The sequence below is a fragment of the Rhinolophus sinicus genome, linkage group LG06, assembly GCF_036562045.2.
Source record: "Rhinolophus sinicus isolate RSC01 linkage group LG06, ASM3656204v1, whole genome shotgun sequence".
Taxonomy (NCBI): domain Eukaryota; kingdom Metazoa; phylum Chordata; class Mammalia; order Chiroptera; family Rhinolophidae; genus Rhinolophus; species Rhinolophus sinicus.
This window is the reverse complement of record NC_133756.1, coordinates 95,632,773-95,649,065: the sequence shown is the minus strand read 5'-3', so window position 1 is coordinate 95,649,065 and position 16,293 is coordinate 95,632,773. Positions and strand designations below refer to the sequence as shown.

The 16,293-nt window shown below is 32.9% G+C and overlaps 1 protein-coding gene across 4 annotated transcripts in view; it reads left to right on the top strand.

Moving 5' to 3' along the window:
• Positions 1-16,293, top strand: part of DYNC2H1 (dynein cytoplasmic 2 heavy chain 1) — a 293,546-nt gene that overhangs the window by 236,214 nt on the left and 41,039 nt on the right. The window lies entirely within an intron of this gene.

Below are 16,293 nucleotides of genomic sequence, written 5' to 3'. Positions count from 1 at the left end.
TACTTTAGCCATTTGGAGAATATACTCGTAAACCTTACAGAATGTGGCATCTAGAAAATATTTCACTGAGGCTCTAAAGGAATTTAGAAAGAAAACAGTTTCGTGGGTTTTTTTTTCCTTCTGTTTACCCTCAATATCAGAGAACCTGATAGTCAACCTAAAAGTCTTCTTTGTTCGAATATAAAAGATAGCCTTCCTAGAACTTCATATATCTTACTCACTAACATAAAAAAAGATCTGTCTTAATCAGTTCGGCCTGCTATAACAAATTACCATAGACTGGGTGGCTTATATAACAAACATTTGTTTCTCACACTTGCGAAGAACCTGGGAAATCCAAGGTCAGGTTTCCAGTAGATCTGGTATTTGGTGAGGCCACTTTCTGGCTTGCTGATGGTCATTTTGCTATGTCCTTATACTCGTATAGCAGAGAGGAAAGAGAAAGGAAGCAAGCTTCTTATGAGGGCACTACTTGTACATCAGGGGAGCTTCACCCTTAAGACTTAATTACCTCCGCAAAGCCTCATTCACAAATATCAAGGATTAGGCTTTCAATATATGAATTTAGGGGTACACAAACTTTCATTCCATCACAGTATCCAATTCTTTTCCAAAAAGACCTGCTCTAGCAACCTTATGTTCTGTTTTCCTTTACCTTGAAAAAAAATCTCACCTTTGCATTGTTTACTGAATTTAAAGTTATTTTATATATAATTATTGTTATTAATCAACTATGATTATCAGAATACTGCAGTATGCTATTGTACTATACATTGTAACTATTTTTTTTTTTTTAATTTGAAGTAGAAACTTTATCAGTCATGGAAGTTCCTTTACACAGTGAAGAAACCACTGGGAAAGCAGAACTTTAAAGAACTTTACATTAATTCATTTAATCATCACACTAATACTACTAGATGGTACTACTATTATCCCCATTTTATTGTGAGAAACCTGAGGCAGAGGGGTGTTAAATAATGTAATTGGAATCACACGAAGAATAGTTACAGAATCAGGATTTGAACCTAGCAGGTCTAGTTGCCATAATAAATGGGAATTATTTAAATTTATTTATCAAAAGGTAAATACTCATGAGAGTCTATTTCTTTAAAATGAACCATATCCTTTATAATAAGGGTAACATGTATGGTACAGGCTATGTAGGAGTAGAGTAACAATAATTTAAGAACATGACTTGTGTAGAGGAGATCAGCAAGTCCAAGTGACTGGTATACAGTGAAGTGTAGTAAAATTACAGTTAGATCAGATTTTGAGGTCTTCAAAGCCAAAGAAAGGAGTTGAGATTAAATGCTGTAGACAATAAGAGCATTTTTATGTAGAAGTAATGTAGCAACATGGCTGGGAATGTGGCCTCTGAAATAGGTCTACCTGTTTGAATCCAGTTCTACCATTTACAGCTGTGTGACCTTGGGCAGGTCACTTAAACGTTTTTAAACTTTACTTTTCTGAGTTGTAAATAGGAAAGAAAAAGGTACCTACCTCATGGGATTGTTGGGGAATTAAATTAAATCATGGATAAAGTGGTTGGCACATAGCCAGCACCCTATAAATGTTAGTTATCTTTGTTATTGTTACTTTAGCAGAATTTCATTATGTAAAGAACAGCTCTTAGAGCATTCATCTGGTAACTTGTGCAAAATGAGTTTATAGAAGTAGGGATACCATGTAGGTTACTTTTTATTCATCTCAAGAGGTGCTTAGGGCCTTTAATAGGATAGTTCAAGAGGGTTCTATGTGATATTAATAAAAAACATAAAAGGTAATCGGCAAACCTGTTTTTTGTTTGTCTGTTTGTTTTGCTTTTGTTAACCATCTGGGTGACCTTTGGAATAAACACTTGAGATAAATGAATAATTTAAATTATTTTCTATGATTATAATATAATGTAGCTTCCATTAGATCATATTGAAAGATAAAGAACTAATTCAGTTTTATTATAGGAAACACTTTTCTTGATTAACACCAAAGGGTGATACTTTAGAAAGGGGTCATGTGAATAGTCAAAGAAATTCTGAGAAAAAAGAACAAAGCCATAGGTTTCACTCTCCCTGATTTCAAATTATACTGCAAAGCGACAATAGTCAAAACAGCATGGTACTGGCAGAACACAGACCAATGGAACAGAATTGAGAACCCAGAAATAAACCCACATATATATGGACAAATAATTTTTGATAACGTGGCAAAAAACATACAATGGAGAAAAGAAAGCCTTTTCAATAAATGGTACTGGAATAATTGGAAAGTCATGTGCAAAAGAATGAAACTAGACTGGTGCCACTATACACCAACATTAATTCAAAATGGATCAAAGACCTAAATATAAGACCTGAAATAAATTCTGCAGAAGAAAAAATAGGTACTGAACTTATTGACCTTGGTTTTAGGAAGGATTTTATGAATTTGACCTTAAAAGCAAGGGAACTACAAGCATTAATAAATGAATGGTATTATATCAAACTAAAGAGCTTCTGCAATTGTCCGAGAAATGCAAATTAAAACTACAATGAGATATCACCTCACAACTGTGAGGATGCCTATCATCAATAAATCAACAAATGACAAGTGTTGGCAAAGATGTGGAGAAAAGAGAACCTTAATATACTGCTGGTTGGATTGCAAATTGGTGCAGCCATTTGCAAACATTTGGAAAACAGTATGGAGGTTCTTCAAAAAATTAAAAATACAACTAACATATGACCCAGCAATCCCACTTCTGGGTATTTATATGAAGAAATCCAAAACACTAATTCAAAAAGATATATGCATTTTTATGTTCATTGCAGTATTTTTTTACCATGGCCAAGGTATGGAAGCAACCTAAGTGCCCATCCATAGATGATTGGATAAAGAAAGTGTGGTACATATATACAATGGAATATTAGCCATAAAAAGAATGAAATCTTACCATATGTGACAACATGGATAGACCTAAAAGGTATTATAAGTGAAAGAACTCAGACAGAGAAAGACCAATACCATATGATTTTACTTATATGTGGAATTTAAAGAACAAAATAAATGAACAAACAAAACAGAAACAGACTCATAGATACAGGGAACAAGCTGATGGTTGTCAGATGGCAGGGGGTTGGGGGCGCAGTGGAAAAGGTAAAGGGATTAAGAAGTACAAATTAGTAGTTACAAAATAGTTATGGGGGTGTAAAGTAGTGCATAGGAAATATAGTCAATAATGTTACAACAACTACCATGTTTCCCCAAAAATAAGACCTAACCGGACAATCAGCTCTAATGTGTCTTTTGGAGCAAAAATTAATATAAGACCCGGTCTTATTTTACTATAAAACCTGGTCTTATATTATATGATGTAATATAATATAATATAATATAATATAATATAATATAATATAATACCTGGTATAATATAGTATAATACCCAGTATAATATAATATAACGTAATATAATACCTGGTCTTACATAATATAATGTAATACCTGGTAATATAATTAATATAATATAATATAATATAATACTGGTTAACTATTGATTTATATTATAGTAAAATAAGACTGGGTCCTATATTAATTTTTGCTCCAAAAGACGCATTAGAGCTGATTGTCTGGCTAGGTCTTATTTTCGGGGGAACACGGTATGTATAGTGCCAGGTGGGTACTAGACTAATAGAGGGGATGAGTGCATAAATTATATATATAAATGTCTAACCACTATGCTGTATACCTGAAACTAATATAAATAATATTAAATGTCAACTATAACTGAAAAAATAAAAAAAATAAAAAGATTTTATACAGCAAAAGAAACCATCAACAAAACAAAGAAGCAACCAACTGAATGGAAGAAGATAGATGCAAACAACACCTCTGGTAAGGGGCTAATACCGAAAATATATAAAGAATTCATACAACTCAACAACAATAACAAAAAAAACAAACAGTCCAATTAAAAGTGGGCAGAGGACCTGAACAGACACTTCTCCCAAGAAAACATACAAAGGGCCAAGGGATATATGAAAAAATGCTCAACTTCACTAGCTATTAGGGAAATGCAAATGAAAACCACAATGAGATAATACCTCCCACCTGTTACTAGAATGGCTGTCATCAACAAGACAAATAGTAACAAGTGTTGGAGAGGCTGTGGAGAAAAAGGAACCCTCATACACTGTTGGTGGGAAAGTAAATTGGTACAGTCACTATGAAAAACAGTATGAAGTTTCCTCAAAAAAGTTAAGAATAGAATTACCATATGACCTAGCATTCCCTCTTCTGGGTATCTACACACAAAAAAATCTGAAAACATTTATCTGTAAAGATGTATGTACCCCAGTGTTCATTGCAGTGTTATTCACGGTGGCCGAGATGTGGAAATAACTTTGTCCTTCGATAGATGATTGGATAAAGAAGATGCAGTACATACATACAATGGAATAGTGCTCAGCCATAGAAAGGGTGAAATACTGCCATTTGTGACAACATGAATATTGAGATTTTGAGACTATCATGCTAAGCGAAATAAGTCAGACAGAAAAAAGGAGAACCGTATTATTTTACTCATACGAGTCTGTGGGATATAAAACTGAAGGCAACAATTGAACAAGACAAACAAACAAGCAAAAATTCATTGATACAGGCTGGCCCGGTGGCTCAGGCGGTTAGAGCTCCATGCTCCTAATTCCGAAGGCTGCCGGTTCGATTCCCACATGGGCCAGTGGGCTCTCAACCACAAGGTTGCTGGTTCAACTCCTCGAGTCCTGCCCTTGCATGGTGGGCTCTGCCCCCTGCAACTAAGATTGAACACGGCGCCTTGAGCTGAGCTGCCTCCCGGATGGCTCAGTTGGTTGGAGCATGGGCTCTCAACCACAAGGTTGCCAGTTTAATTCCTCGACTCCCGCAAGAGATGGTGGGCAGCGCCCCCTGCGACTAAGATTGAACACCGCACCTTGAGCTGAGCTGCCGCTGAGCTCCCCGATGGCTCAGTTGGTTGGAGCGCGTCCTCTCAACCACAAGGTTGCCAGTTCGACTCCCGCAAGGGATGGTGGGCTGCGCCCCTGCAACTAGCAATGGCAACTGGACCTGGAGCTGAGCTGTGCCCTCCACAACTAAGACTGAAAGGACAGCAACTTGAAGCTGAACGGCACCCTCCACAACTAAGATTGAAAGGACAACAACTTGACCTGGAAAAAAAAAAAAAGTCCTGGGAAGTACACACTGTTCCCCAATAAAGTCCTGTTTCCCTTCCCCAATAAAATCTTTTAAAAAAATTTCATTGATACAGACAATAGTTTAGTGGTTACCAGAGGATAAGGGGGCACAGGTAGAAAGAGGGTAAAGGGGATCCAATATATAATGACAAAAGGAAATTTGACTTTGGGTTGAAGACATACAATGCAATGTCTCATACATGATTTATTATAGAATTGTACGCTTGAAACCTATAGAATTTTATTAACCAATGTCACCCCAATAAATTTTAATTAAAAAGGGGGTCATAGATTTTTAATTCTTTATAACATTTCTTCCTATTCTCTTGACCTGTTAAGTTCTGCTAAGTATTTCCATATTTGGCACAACTGCAGGACCTGATGACTTATTTCTTAATTAAAATGTGTCTTTGTAGGATGTAGACTATCTCATTATTAATTTATTAAATTATTATGTACTACAGTTTAAATTAAGAACTACAGCCTCTGAAATACCACTATTTTTGAAACGTTTTAATAATTTGCATGAAAATGAATTTGTTATAAATTTTTCAAAGAATGAAAAGTGCGTTTTGCAAAGCACGTTTAAATTATATCACAGATACTATTTTTGGAAATATTTCAGGGTGTTTGGTGAAACTCAAATGAGATTAGGCTAACTTTCACTAAAAGAAGATCGTAAAATAGTTTTTGACATTTACTTTCTAATGAATTTTACAATAAACTGTGAATTCAGTACTATCCCATTTATTTTTAGGATAAAAATTTAATGTTTTATTACAGTTGAATGTGACAAGTTCTGTGTTATGTGATATGATTTAATGTAATTTAGGAAATAGTTCAGTACCTGACATTTTCTTTACTAGTCTGACATGATTGGAGTAGGAATTTTCATAGAGAGAATTATAACTTATTTCATACTGACAATTTCTGGTGATCTACTGAAACTTTTTTTTTGTAAAAAGTCACAATACTTACAATTTGTTTGTTAGAGACAATGATATTGTAAAATATCGATATTTGACTTTTTCATATTAGGACATAGATTTTAAATCATAATTTAAAACATACAACAAAAATTGAGAAGATTCAGTGCTTCATCTTTCTTGCTGAAAAATCACTAAGGGAATTACTGTTTTGTAGAAATTAATAGATTATATTGCGTTTTAAAAATATCTTTAATAGTACCCCTTGTAAAGCAAATATATGCATTAGTTCTACATTTTAATTTATCCTGATGTGCTGAGTAGTAATACTAAATAGCTACTTAATTTTTTTAAATGAGAGAGTTCCTCAACAATATAGTGAAATTGCTAGTGGATCCTAACTTTAAAAAAAAATAAATTTGCAAACAACTGTTTTTTAACCTTGTTTGGAGTTTGGATCACTGACACCTTTGAAAATTGAAGGAGAGAGACGTAATTTCTTAAAATATGTGTGTACGTACACACACACACACACACACGCACGCACACACACACAGAGAGAGCTTTAGTATATAACTTCAGGACGTCTAAGATTTAAGATCTCCCCTGCTAGAAAGGTTATTCCTTTCATCCCTTTCTCTGTTGTGAACTTATTTATAGCAATGTTTCTCAGAGTGTGGTCTCCAAACCAGTAGCATCAGCACCATCTGAGAACTTCGTAGAAGTATGAATCTTTGGGCCCCATCCCACCCTGCAGGCTGTGTTTTCTCATGCTCATGAGATGGTTCAGTGCATTCTAAAGCTTAACAAATGCTGTTCTGTAGTTAGAATTCCCATTTAAAGGGCGTTAGCACCAACCACATTACCTTTCTGCCATCTCCAACTCCACTTTATCAACATTTGTGATCTCCATCATTAATCTTCAAGTCTTTGGGGAAAACAAAAGATGTTAATTATTATAAAATGGTTGAGTTTTTGTTTCTTCATTTGTTTGTCTTGTCCTTTGTTGTTTTCAGCTTTATATACCACATATCAGTGAAATTATATGGTTCTCCACTTTTTCTGTCTTATTTCATTTAGGATTATAATCTCATAGACACAGGCAATAGTTTAGTGGTTACCAGAGGGTTGGGGGGGAAGGGGGTGGTAGATGAGGGTAAAAGTGATCAAATAAATGGTGATAGAAGGAGAATTTACTCAGTGGTGAACACACAATGTGACATATAGATGATGTATCACAGAATTGTACACCTGAAACCTATGTAACTATACTAACACTTGTCACACCAATAAACTGTAATTAAAAAAATATATAATAAAATGGTTGAGGACTCCATATTTTCTTAAAGGCCCTCTTTTTATTAAATTTATTGGGATGACATTGGTTAGTAAAATTACATAATTTTCAAGTATACAATTCTATAATACATCATCTATATATTGCATTGTATGCTCATCACCCAAAGTTTAGTCTCCTTCGTCACCATATATTTGACCGCTTTTACCATCTTCAACTTCCTCGAACATCCTTTCCTCTGGTAACCATCATACTATTGTCTGTGTCTGTGAGTTTGTTTTATTTGTTCATTTGTTGCTTTTTTGTTTTATATCCCACTTGAGTGAAATAGTATGGTTCTTGTCCTTTTCCATCTGACTTATTTTGCTTAGCATGACAATTCTCAAGATCTATTCATGCTGTCACAAATGGCAGTATTTCATCCTTTCTTATGGTAAGTAGTATTCCATTGTATATATGTAACACATCTTCTTTATCCATTATCTATCAAAGCACACTTTGGTTGTTTCCATGTCTTGGCTACCATGAAAAATGCTGCAATGAACATAGGGGTACATACTTGTATATCTTTATGAATTACTTTTTTATTCAAATTTTTCTGGTAGGTATCCGGAAGAGGGATGCTTGCTCTATTCTTAAATTTTTGAGGAACTTTCTCATATTGTTTTTCATAGTGTCTGTACCAGTTTACATTCCCACCAACAGTGTATGAAGGTTCTTTTTTCTCAACAACCTCTCCAACATTTAACTATTTCTTGTCTTGTTGGTAATAGAAAGGCCCCCTCTTTTATCTACCTTAGTGCAAATAAGTGCTTAGAAAAGTCATACCTAAATTATTTTACCAAATGATAATTATTAATATTGAATAATTTGTATTTTTCCATTGGAATAAAGTAATACCTTATGTTTTATATGACACTTTACCAATTATAGGGCACTTTTGTAATCCTTATCCAGTTTGCTACTCTCATCATTCCTCTTCTACTTAGATTACAAAACTAAAGCTGAAAGGAGTTGCTATTCCTGATTATGTGTCAAAGCACATACTGCAGTCCTAGATCACTGTTCTTTCCACTTCATCTCTCATTGAATATTTTGTTAATTTGATCATGCAGCTAAATGATAATCATTGTTATAAGAGGTAGTTATTATCTATGAATGGGCTGAACTCCACATACTCATCTCCAAAGGCCTGTCAAATACTGGAGTGGAACTCCCCTACCTTCTCATATCTAGCTTCACTTACAGTCAAAATTGAATCATATATACATACTCGTACAAATATACATCATTTCCTGTTGATCCATGTAAGAACAAAGGTGCCTGTATATACCCCAGAATCTCTAGTCTCTTGGAATTCTCCTTTATTATCCCTAACTTAATATTATCATCATGCCAATATAAGAGACAATACTTTCTCTTTTTTTAGCAGAGTTTTTTAACTCCAGATTTCATTCTTTTATTCATCCATTTTAATTCCTTGGCAAATGAAATTGGAAGTACACTTTCATGCTTACATGAAGTTTTATTAATATTACTTGAAGGTAGACTGTAGTAAGTTAAAGATGTGTATTGTAAGTCCTAAAGCAACCAATAAAAATACTATAGAGGTATGCATAATGAGCCAATATATGACAAAAGGTGGTAACATAACGTTTACTCAATTAATTCAAAAGAGAAGTCGGGAAATAGAGAAGTCTGAAGTTACCAGTATTAGGAATAAGAGAAAGGATATCACGTGGTTCCTACAGACATTAAAAGGATAATAAGGGAATATTACTAACAACTTTATGCTCATAAATTTAACAATTTAGATGAAATGTACAAATTCCTTGAAAGACACAAAATATCAAAGCTCATTAAAGAAGAAATAGATAAGCTATAGCCTGTATCTATTAAAGAAGTTGGGTTTGTTATTTAAAACCCTTCCTACAAAGAGAGCTCCTAGAATTCATTGGTGAAGTTTTACCAATATTTAAGGAGGAAATAATACCAACTGTGTGTAAACTCTTCTAGAAAATACAAGAGGCAGAAATACTTCTCCACTTTTTGTATGAGACCGGCATTGTCTGGAAACAAAACCTAACAAAGACATCATCATCATAAATCAATGGACCAATATCTTTCATGAACATAGACACTAAACTTCTCAAGAAGATACTACCAAATTGAATCTAACAAAATATAAAAATGGATAATACATAATGACCCAGTGGGGTGTATCCTAAGAATACAAACTTGGGTTAAAAAAAATAACCAATGGTATTTACCATTTTAATAGATTAATAAAGAAAAATCATGATCATCTGAATAGGCATAGAAAAGGCATTGGACAAAATTCAACATCCAGTCATGATAAAAACCTTCATCAAATCAGGACTAGAAATGAACTTAATAAAGGGCACCCATGAAAAAGTTACAGCTAATAAAATAGTAGAAGATTGAATGCTTTCTCCCTAAGATCAGAAAAACGGCATTGAGGTCCCTTCTCACCACTTCTGTTCAGCATTGTTCTGAAGGTCCTGGCTAGTGGAACAAGTTAAGAAAAAGAAGTAAAATCATACAGATTGCAATATATGGATGATGTATTATAGAATTGTATACTTGAAACCGATACAATTTCGTTAACCAGTGTCACCCCAATAAATTTAATAAAACCATAATAGATTGGAAAGGAAGAAGGAAACCTATCTTTATTTGCAGAGGATATCATCATCTACTTACAAAGTCTTAAGGAATCACACAATAGCTCTAGAGCTAGTAAGAGTTTAAATTTAGTGAGGTTGTAGGATGCAAGGTAAATACTTAAAAAATTATGTATATCCTGGAAACAAACTTTTGAAAATTGACATTAAAAATACCACTTGCCATAATATCAGAGAGATGATGTATCTTGGGATAAAGTTTAAAATAAATGTGTAGAACTTTTCTACAACCTGCAAACTACAAAGCATTGACAAGTGAAATTAGAGAAGACCTAAATAAATGGAAATATGCAAGTTAAGACATATTCATGGATCAGGAGACCCAGTGTTGTTAAGATGTTATTTCTTTCCAAAATGATCTAGAGATTTAATACAATCCCAATCAAATCCTCTGCAGGATTTTTTGTAGGGTTTGACAATTTGATTCTAATATTATTGTTTGTTTTTATTTTTTCCAAAATTGCAAGGGACCTAATGTATTCTAAACAATTTTGAAAAAGAAGAATAAAATGGAAGGTCTTAATCTTCATCATTTCAAGTCTCATTATGAAGATATAAGTAGTGTGATACTGGCAAAAGGATGGAAATATATAGCTCAGTGGAACAAATAAATAGTCCAGAAATAGACCTACAGATATATGATTAATTGATTATCACCAGATATACTAAGGCAATTACATGGAGAAAGAAAAATCTCTTTAACAAATAGTACTTGAACAATTGAATACCCAAAACCTCTTCCTCTCCCACCAAAAAAAGCCTACACCTATATCTCCAAACATATACAAAAATATCTCCAAATGGGTCACAGTTATGAAAATGAAAAATAAGCCACAGACTTAGAAAAGATTTGCAAGACATGTATCCAACAAAGGAACATGTATCTAGAAATACTGTTTTTCAAAATCACAAATCAATAATGAGAAGACAAACATCCCAATTTTAAAAATGGGAAAAAGAATGGAATATACACTTAATCAAGATGATATACAATGACAACGAAGCCCATGAAAAAAATGCTCGGTATAGTTAGTCATTAGGGAAATGAAAATTAAAATCACAATGAGAATATCAATATATAGAAATCAGTTGGGTTTTTGTACAAATAGCAATGAATTCTAGTTTATAGCATTTATAGTATCCAAAATGAAATGAAGAAAGCAGTTTCATTTATAATAGCATTGCAAAAAAATAAATACATGGGAATAAATTTAACAACAACAAAAAAGAGCAAGACTTGTTTATTGAAAACTGCAAAACAGCATTGAGTGAAATTAAAGACAAAAAGAAATTAAAGACTAAAATAAATGAAAGCCATCTTTGTTCGTTAGGAAATGGAAAAGTAACTAGATGGGTACAGAGTATTTTTGGGGGGTGATGAAAAAGAATGTTCTGGAATTAGTGGTTATGGTTGTACAACCTTGTGAAATGATTAAAACCCAGTAAATTGTTTTCCTTAAAGGAGTGAATTTTATGGCATATGAATTATATCTCAATAAAAAACTTTTAAATCACAATGAGACAGTACTACACTCCCACTAGAATGGCTTAAATTAAAATGACAAATTGTATCAAGTGTTAACACAGAAGAAGAATAACAAGCACTCCTTAAACTACCGATAGTTTGGCCTTTTCTTAAATTTAAACTATACACTTAGCATATGAACCCACTATCCCATTCAGGGGTATTTACTCAAGAGAAGTGAAAACATATGCCCATACAAATATTTATGACTGTTCATAGCTGCTTTATTTTTAATCAAAAACTGGAAACAACCCAAAATTTAACAGAGGAAATGGTAAACAAATTGTGACGTCTCCATAAAATGGAAAGTTAATCAGCAATTTAAAAAAAAATTAACACTGGTTTATGCAACAACATGGATGAATTCAGTGTTGTGCTTCCAAATGTTAAGCCCTGATCTGCAGCATGTGCTGATTTCCATGGTGTAAATACATGGCTGATTTCAAATGACCAATGCAAGGCTACTGAATGCAGTTGAAAAGAGCCGCCCGTTAGCACACCATTAATAGTATTCCCAGTACACAGGTACAATAGAGATGCATAATCTCAAGTACATAGATAATAAAAATCATAAAGTAATTAGGAAATGATAAGGTTGGGGTACTTCTTAACTTTGTTTTAAATAAAAGTTATTTAGTTGTAAATTCCTATAGTTCTAAATAATGACCAACAACTGGCTTTCATAATTCAGAAAATTTTCAGAATCAACTGTCAGGAGACTTTATAACCTGGTCCTATTACATCTTGAAGAAATCTCAAAATCATTATACATAGCAAAAGAAGAAAGTTCAAAAGAAGTAACTTATTTATTTATTTGGTATATAATTCTAGAAAATTCAAACTTATTTTTCCCAGCTTCATTAAAGTATAATTGATAAATGCAAACTAATATATTAATAGATCAGCAGTTGCCTGGAAATTAAGCTTTTGCTGTAGATCTGGTGGATTATAAAGGGAAATAAGGAAACTTGAGTGTGAAAATATTGTTAGTAGTTTTTGGTTATATTTTAAGTTCACCCTACACAAGTTTAAATATTATTTAGAGCCTAAAATGAATGTATTATTTTTAATTTAGGAATTATTTACCAAAAGTTAGTGTAGTTTTGAAGAGTATATACACATTTTTAAACACACATGGACATAAACATAGTTTGTTGCTAAATTAGTAACTGTTATCTAGTTTGTGTTTTGATTAATAGCTTGTTAATTTGACATCAAAAGTATAACAAACTAATGGGCTGAACCCAAGTTCTTTTGTTTCACCTGATGAAATTGAATGATTAGTTGAATTAGTGCCCAGAAATTACTGTTGAGACTGACCCAGTAATTGTTTCATGCTTTCTAATTTATAGAAATTAACCACTTATTCCATGATGATGTGAACAATTACTGTTGAAAATTATTACTCCATTTTGCATTAGTAATCATTTCTAGTTTCAATTTTAAACAAAAATTTATAAATTTGTTGATATTGTTATGTCTCATTTAATATGATTATCTTGACAAATAGGGAAATCGAAACAGTATTATTAATTTTGTAATGTTCATAGATTAATATTAATGCAGACCTTCAGAAACTATTTACCTCTATTCTTGATGTGAGTTCATTTAAAAGCTATGATAAAATATTGATACAAATTATTTTAACCTTAACATGCCTACATACAGATTTACATATACACATACAGTTAAGTTTGTCAACATGATATTGGCTTAAGTGAACATATCTCAGAAACAATGCAGAAATAATCCATAAATTCTTAAAATCTCAAGGAATATAAAAGCATGGAGACTTGTTATTGAAAATTATCTTGAAGTAAATTTCACAGAAGTAAATGTACATTCAGTCTATTTTCATATTGATCATTTACCATGACTGTCCACACTCTGGCAGGCCTTGGGATACAAAAAATGAATAGTGCATGATCTCCATATTCAATGAGCTGAATATGGATAATCAAAAATTATCTAGCCCACAGTGCTGGCATAGCAGAAACTCAGAGAAGGAAACTGGTTTCTTCTTTTTCTTTCTCACCTTTCTAATGAAGTTATGTTTTTTAATTGTGGCAAAATACACGTAACAAAATTTACCATCTTAACCATTTTTTAAGTGCACTGTTCAGTAGTATTAAGTCATTCACACTGTCATACAGCCAATCTCCAGAACTCTTTTCATCTTGCAAAACTGAAACTCTAACTCATCAAACAACGTCTCATTCTCTCACCATCCAGCCCCCAGCAACTACCATTGTCTTTCTGTCTCTAGGAATTTGACTTGACTCCTCTGGGTACCTTATATAGGTGAAACTACAGTATTTGTCTTTTCACAACTGGTTTGTATCACTGAACATAATGTTCTCAAAGTTCATCCATGTTATAGCATGTGTCAGTATTTCTTTCATTTTTAATACTGAATAATACTCTATGTATAGACCACATTTTTTTTTTATCCATTCATCTATCAGTGTACACTTGGGTTGCTTCCATTTCCCCCCATTTTTATAATTTAGTGTAACCTCTTAACAAGTATTTTATAATTTTTAAAATGAAAACTAAAGTCACATATCCTGAGAAAGCAAATAATATTAGTTTCTTTGAGCAGGGAAGACACAAAATAAAAATTTTATAGTAGGATTCATATTTAAGAAGAGAATAAGTCAATTGAATAAATTTCTTGGATCTAAAAGTCCTTATGTTTTTTCTGGTGCTATTTTATAAATTCTGTCTCTGTACAAGAAAATTGGAACCTTTGGAGCCAAGCAAAGGTCTTGGTAAGATTAAATTGAAATGTATTCTAACTTTTATCACAAAAATATTGATCTTCTGAGTTGTACTTCTTATGTATAAATGGTAAGGATTCTGTTTTAAATTGTCTTACTCTGAAGCTATCTTTATCCTTCTGAAATATAATCATCTAATTATGTATATGTTTGTGAAGTAGATTTGGTTAATTAGTTGTATAAAGTTGTAAATTATGGCTAGTGTAGGAGTTAATTAGTTGTATAAAGTTGTAAATTATGGCTAGTGTAGGAGTTAGTGATAATTTGTAAAGTATACCTATTAATCGTTTCATGTGAAATTGAAAACACTATGAACTCACTGTTTTTCTTTTTTCCTTTTTCCCTTTGTTGGTTAAATGATAAACTGAATCCTTTTCCCCCCTACACACTGTAAAAGCCCAAACTCTTCTAGAGTTTGAAATGAATAGCAATGACAGTGCCGTCTCCCTGTTTCAAGTACTGCAATAAGCTTGAATCAAATGAAAGTTCTGACATTTTCAAAACCTTAAATCCAGTGTTAGTTTAACTTCGGCAGTCTGCTGATAATGGATTACTGGAATCACACTCATATTTGAGGATTAGCACCTTATTTTTGTTAGTGGGATAGTGGTGTCTGTCAGTAGTATAAATAATTTGTATATATATATATATATATATATATATATATATATATATATACTAATAATTCCAGTAATATAAATAATTACATTATTGAATGGAAAAGGGAGGAGTTGCTAAATGTAGCCCTCTTGTTAAAGTTCATACAATAAACATATTGGGGAGTGGAATTTAAACCTCCAAGATTGTACTAGAATGTTTTCTTGTATAAGTCACTTCACCTTTCTCTGCCTCAGTTTGTAAATGTTTGTAATGGGGGTCATGATTATATCCACCTCAGAGGTTTGTTGTATGTAAATGTGTTGACATAAGTAAGTGCTCAGGACAGTGCGTACATACGCATGTGCTGCAGAAGTGTTTGCAGTAGTTGTTCTCAGGTGGGTCGTCACTGATTCATGTCTATATCACAGTTTCCTAACTGACTTGCCTGAGCAGTTTCATTCCCCTAATACCTGTTCTCCCTCCTTTTACTACAGTAATCTTTCTAAAATCCAAATTTGTTTTACTTCACTGGGTAAAGTTTAATTTAGTGTTATCATTGCTTTCCAGATTAAACTCCTTAATATAAATATCCAAACACTTCCTGAGCTGGTCCTTTAATTCATCAGCCCAATTCTTTCATGTTTTCTTTATTGATGCTCCTTCCTTTTCCTGCCGTCTTTCTTTCTTTTTCTTTTTACTGTTTTTTTGTTTTTGGGTTTTTTTGAACATCTTTATTCAGTTAAAATTTGCATACCATAAAATCACTCATTGTAAGTGAACAATCCAATAGTTTTTACTTAAGTTAATAGAATTGTGCAACCATGATCACAATTCAGTTTTAGAACATTTCCATCATCCCCCAAAATTCTCTTGGGTCCATTTACAGTCAGTAGTCAGTTCCAGCTACAGCCTTAGGCAACTGGGTTTTACATTTAGGACTGTGATCCACTTGAAAAAAATTTAACAACTTTTTGAGACACAATTCACATGCCATAAAGTCCATCCTTTAAAAAGGTGAAATTTAGTGGCTTTATATATTAACAAAGTTGTATGAATACCACCATCTAATTCCAGAACATTTCATCATATGAGAAAGAAACCCCATACCCATTAGCAGTCACTCCCCGTTCCTCCCTCCCATCAGTCCCCAGAAATCACTAATTTACCTTCTGTTTCTATGGATTTGCCTATTGTAGACATTTCCTATAAATGAAGTCATACAGTATGAGGTCTTTTGTGTCTGGCTTCTTTCACTC